The sequence below is a fragment of the Parus major genome, chromosome Z, assembly GCF_001522545.3.
Source record: "Parus major isolate Abel chromosome Z, Parus_major1.1, whole genome shotgun sequence".
Lineage (NCBI taxonomy): Eukaryota > Metazoa > Chordata > Aves > Passeriformes > Paridae > Parus > Parus major.
In genome coordinates, this window is record NC_031799.1 from 53,919,027 (window position 1) to 53,925,486 (window position 6,460).

The window sequence follows — 6,460 nt, forward strand, 5'->3', positions numbered from 1 at the left end:
GTATTACATATGTGTGCTGTGTAAAACACAGAAGATTTCTCTTTGGCCATGAACCAGAATATTTTGAGTGTTCAAATTTGAATTTTCTCTGGGATAAAAATTGCTGAAATAATCTTTGTACATTGATAATTAACATCTACTTACATGTATATGAGCCATGTATATTTTCAGTACCCAGAACTTTCTTACTCAGCTGCACTATCTGGCCATTTACTTGTTAGAAAAAGTGAAAATTGCCCATGGAGATCTGATTATAAGCATGACAACTTGACAGATAAGAGAACTTATATTTGGCTCACAATTGAGTTACATTCTTCTGAGATGCTGGAACAATAGTTCTTGTCTAGCATTCATTTTGAATTACAAAAAAGTGAGTTCCATAATGATGGAAGAAACAATTGCATTGGGTTTCCAAACACCTACTGTGTATTTCTGACATGAGATAGCATTCAAGCTGTGTACTTTTGCAGTTAATTTTTTTTCCTGCAGCATGCATACATACATAGTAGCTTTAAACATGAAAATTCAGAAATAAACTGATGGCATTTTTGCCTGTAGTGTGCTTCTGTGAAGGCACTGTGAAGGCACTTAGTCAAGATTTTAAAAAAGGTCACTATGGTACTGTTTAATTATGAGTAGCATAATCCCGTAATTTACTGTGCAAAATTGATAATTCTGTGTTTCAATAGGGTAATAATTATTAATACATTGAAATCCAATCATCATAGGTTCATTTTACAATGGGCATTTATCAGTACCTCAGGTGTTTCGAATTTTTAATGTCTTTTCAACATTAAATTAATATGTAAAGCCTAATACCATCAAAATACATGTTGTTGAAGTTCTGGAACTTAAAACTAATTTTATAGCCATCTAAAGGCATTGAAAAAGTTCTAAGTCAGACCTTGGAAACATTTTGCAAGATGTAAATAAACATGATCTCATCCATACAATGAAAACAAAATAAAGGGAAGTTATCAGGGCCATTTTGTGTGGGCCACCTTAGAAGGGATTCACTGGAACTTTTGGCCACCCCTTAATTACGTTTGTATGCACAGACAAACAAAAAGACAATTGGGTAAATTACAAGCCTTATTCTTGGCCTTGAGTTCTCTGGACATTTATCTCCATTTAGGAGGTACAGAGGTCATCAGGAATCTGGAAGCTTTCAGCAATTGATGTGGGGTGATTTGTGGTTTTGTTAGGTTTTTTTTCCCCTGGAAGGAAAATATCAAATCATGTCTCTTCCAGAAACAGATTCAACCCCACCCATAAATTCTTGTAAAACAATGGATTGAGGAGATGGCCAATTGCCTTCTCATATCTCTCCCCAGTGAGATTGCATTTTCCCAAGAAAACAGGGATCTGATTATGATGGCAGTTGGCTTCAGTCACTTTCCAGCCCCTTCTAGCTGTAATGGCTATAATGTGAGTATTTAAAGATAAACTGGAATTCTGCATTTAGATCTTCAAGAGAGCAGAGTGTGCTCGTTTTCAGGGTCTAGCAGAGAGGGATCTAGCCCACTTCATTGTCAGAGAGGACAGAGTTAGGAGAAGGATGATAAATTGCACATAGCATGGGCTGGGATGGTGTGTCTATGAGAGCATTGGCTGTCTGGTGATCTCCTACCACAGCTTTCCTTTGTCTTTTACTGTCGTTCTGGGCAGCAGACACTTAAGACACTTAAGTGTCTTTTTTTTTTTTTACCCCAGGATTACAGTACATGGTAATCTAAGGAGAAGAGTAGATAGACTACAGTACCTGCTTCACTTACTGAAAAAACACAAACACTGCTTTCCTATTTTTGGGGGGTGGGGCTGAAGTGGGGAGAGGATTAGGCTGGCAATGTAATTTGAGCTCTGAAAGAATAATCTACATCTTGATTTAGCTGTTAATATTGTTTTGGCTATAATCTATACCCCTTATCAGTGTAGTAAGCATTTAGCTGTGATTTCAGCACATACACTTCTGAGCCTTTTTTTTTTTTCCCCAGAAGTGCTTTTGAATATATTATAGAAGGTATATTTCATATACATGAAATGAAGATTTCTGTTTGCATAACCATTTGCAGAAAGTCTTTGTTACAACTGCTTTTTATTGAGATTTGGGCAGGTCAGCCAACATTCATGGTTATGTGGCAAACATCTGCGCTCTGCATAAAACAACTGTCAAAAGAGAAAATAAAACATATTACAGAAAAGTTCTGTAAAATCTTACTGTAGCAGTGGGGAACGAAGAGACACAGGACCCCCTTATTCATCCAAAGGAGATCACTTTATTGCAGAAATCACTCCCTTTTATACCTTTAATCTCAACCAGACAGAACCAGAATTTACCAGAGGAAGGGCACCCATTGGCTGGCTCAGCTGTAGTGCTGCTGTCCACGGGTCATAGCCACCTCTCACCCCCCAAACCAACTTCCAGCCTCCAGCCTGCAGCTGTGCCTTCCCACACGGCCTTCTGGTGAGCATAAGCCTTAACAACTTCAGCAAATATATAACCCCATATCTTACATCTTTCTTCTACACATTTCTATGCATTCTATGCATTTCACATAAAAGAAAATTCTTTTGGGAGGGGGAAGTTTTCTCTTTTTCTTAAAACCAAATTGATGTGTAAAATCACACTGTGACTATTATCCAGAAAGTTTAGACTTAGAAATATAGTTATTTCCAGTTTGTAGGGAAAAAAAAGAAAAGAAAAAACCACCAAAACCCAACAGAAGAAGAAAACTTGCATTGGAAAAAAGTTCTGAAATAATTATCCTTTCTAATATTCTAATCTTTTAATGCTGAATTTTGCATACTGCAGTTGAAATTATTTATACTGCAGCTTTGTAATTCATATATGGTATAAAATATTATAGGCTAACATGATTTTTTTTATGTCTCTAAAAACAAAGCAATAGTATCTCCATACACACTATGTCAAAGAGCTTTCTTTTGAAGTTTCAATAGTGCTCAGTCTATGCAACAAATCAGATTTTCTTAATGTTTAAACTACAAATTGCTGAAGTGACCTCTTAGTGATCTGTTTTATTATTTAGAGTTCTGTTTTCAGATTTTAAAGTTGAGATTTATGGGCAGGACATTCCTGAATCAATACCCACTTTTTTCTTGTGAGCTTGGGAAATACAGGTGCTGATGTATATCTTCTAACCATCTGTAAATTTCTACTTGCTAGCACACCACCAGTTTCTGGAGAAACATCCCTTACGGCATTTCTTTCTACTAGGGAGCAAATTGAAAAGAGGCGTCTTATAACTTTGGGATGTACCATAATTACACAGTATCAAAAGAAGCAGACTTTAATGATTATAAATAATGTAATTAAGAAGTTACTTTGTTTGCCCAGCTTTCCCAAGCAATCAAAACTTATTTGCTATTTGTTGTTCTCCCCTGTGGGAAAGTTTTGGTATGGTAGGTGGAGGACAAAGGCAGACCTTCCTACAGTTACTGTGATTTAGATTTAAATTACTTTTACATGCAAGGTCTTCCACTGTCTACCCTAAAAAGCTTAGCACTGGGTTTTAAAATCATGCTTTTAATTGGCTTCATGACAAATTCCTATTCAGTTTATATTAGATATTTGGGTTTAAATTGTGCTTTTATTGTGCACATAAATATGAGCAGAAACAAAACAGCAGCTGTCCTTGTGCATCATACCTTGGGGTTTTTTCATTAGGTGTTTTCTGTGCTAAAAGGAAACTTCTTACTGGATATAACTCTGAAGGTTTTCAGAAAATTCATATCATTCTAAGAGAAAAATTGTTTGCTTTTCACACAGTTATTTTCTTGTTTCCACTGGCACCCTGTGGCAAACTAAAGCTCTTCATTTGTGGGACATTTTGAAGTATGTCTTTTCAGAATTCATTTATTGTTGATTTTCTGGCAAAGCTGCAGATAATGGTGGATGAAAAATATTGTTATATTTAAGTCGTGCAAGAGTTTTCTAATACAGGGCGTATGTTGGTGTAGATGGAATAAATCAGCTCAAGTAGGGCCCACATACCGCCAACCCTTCTTCTCTTGTGTGGGAATACAAATGCACTAGTTATGCTCCATTACCAAACAGTGTTGAAAAACTACTTGGCTTTCTTGAGCAGGATTTACTCTTTTATTTGGGGACTCTATATCAGTAGCTGGGCTTGGCTAGGGTTCTGAGAAGAAAGTCCCCTGGCTGTTGATAGCCTACAATTAATTAAGGGTTTCTGTGACATGAAGGGACAGCCTTTCCCCATTCCAGAAGCACTGAGCTGATGATTTCAGCTTACTTCACTGACTGTGTTTTTTTCATTTGTTTGTTAGGGGGTTGGTTTTATTTCTGTGAAGATTCACAATTGTGTATGATCTTCTAGGACTGCTAAGAAATGGCAGAAATGGAAGATACTTAGGCCAACTGGTTCATTACCCCACAAGGCTTGGAGCCAGAGGGGGAATAAGTACATGGTTCCAGGGACATGACATGAGATCAGCTGTTACTTTGAAGAGAGCTGGTTCTGTATCTCAAGGATCTTGATAATTCAGCAACAGAAAAATTGTCTCATCCTTGGAACTAATATGAGTCTCTTCGCCCAGCCAAAAAAACTGTCTCAGTTACAGGCTGCCTAACTTGATTTCCATGCTCTGGACACTCCCAAAGGCACATTTGCTATGCCATCATATGAGAAACGATTAAGGAAATGTGGAAAGAAAAGCTCAGCACTTTTCTGTGAGGAAGGGCTGTGATGAGACAAAGATCTCATTAAGTTTGCTTTGCCATCCACACTGTGATAAGGACAACTGTCTGCTGTAAGCACAGGCATTTGACTCTGTTTGAGTAAGAAAATACATTTAACCCTACAGTTCCAATATCCTATGACACTGTAATCTATGGTTTACCCCAAAGCTAGAACTGAGAGGTTCATGTTACAAAATATGGAAACAGGAAATGAGACCCTTTATAAAACAGTATCAAAGAAAACTAGTCTTTGCTGCTGTGTGGAGCTGGGAGAACCTTCACTGGGGTATTTTGACTTCCCGCTTCATTTCTGATTAGGAGAGCAAGTGCTGAAGAATTGTACAAGCAAACTACAGGCAAAGGTGTTTATGTTAGTTAGTTGACTGTTCTCCATCTTGCTTTCAGACAGAAGGCTATTCTGTACTTCATGCGTTCTTGACTAAAATTGTTCTTTACTGATATTGAGAATCCCTTCTGGACAGATTCTCACCATGGAATATAGACAATCTAAACCTGTAGTGTTTTTCTTTCATTTGCATTCTTGGGATGGTTGGGATGGAAGCTGGTGGAGTGGGTATTTCTGAGAGACAAGTGGAACTCTGCTGTTAATCTGGGGGAAATGAATATATGTTATGCACACAGAAAACTTCTGTAAAATTTGGGTTAAGAACTGTAAAATGTCCTTGGTGTCAGCTTGAGAGGCCACTTTTGAAGGCACAGTTTAAAAGTAACTTAGCTTTTGTACAACGCTTTGTGATCTTTAAAGGTGGTGCCTGGATTTATTCTACAAGCAGAACCTCTTGGAATTTTTAGCCGTTCTAAATCTCAGTATGGCTGTTAATTCAGGAAGCAACTGCACCAAATCAGTTTTCTCAGGAAGCATTTCAAGTCTTCCATCTATTCATTAAAGATGCAGCTCATCTGCAGAATCTGTTTACTTGTAACTTTATAGTAGTGCTAATATGCACTTGGTTTCCACAGAATGTGACATGCGGTTATTTGCCAGTCTTTCTGCTTCTTGTTTTAGTTCTCGTTTTTAGTTCTTGTAGGGATCTATTGTCTTTTTCTTCTTTTTTTTTTGTTTTTTTTTTTTTTCTTGTTCTTCAAGGGAACCAATTTAAAGGATTATTTATGAAGAATCATTTAGGATGAAATAGTATGGTTGTGTTATGGGAGTAACACCATAACCTTTTGCTGCCATCTCCCTAACTTCTCACCACAGGATGCATTTTCAAAGCTGTAGATGTGCATAAGCAACTAGTTTCTGCTTCAAAAGTTTGTTCTACTGCTGTGTCACTTCATACCTGCTCAGCAGTCCACTGAACCCTGACTGACCCAGGGCTTCGGTCTCCCTTAAATCCTAAGTCTCTGATGGAATCAAATGGAGAGCTTCCATAGAGCTCTGCTTGTGCCCCCTGCTTGAATTTTCCACTTAATTGAGTGGTATGTGCAACAAATGCCAAAAGTAATGTTTCTTGCCAAAACAGGGATATGAGACCTCCTGTGATGTGGGTTGTTGACAACAGCTATAAAAATGTTTGCATTTAAATTTGCAGTTGGTGCATAAGAATGTGTGCACTGTTAACTACTCAGTAGGCTGCTCCTCAACATCTCATCAGGAAAGCTGCTTTTCAGGTTCTGAAGGTGACAAACAACGGACTCAATGGCAAAAAATCCCCACTTACTAATTGTAGTAGGCTCACAGAGAAATAAAAGAGAATGGAAGCTAGAATGGAAATA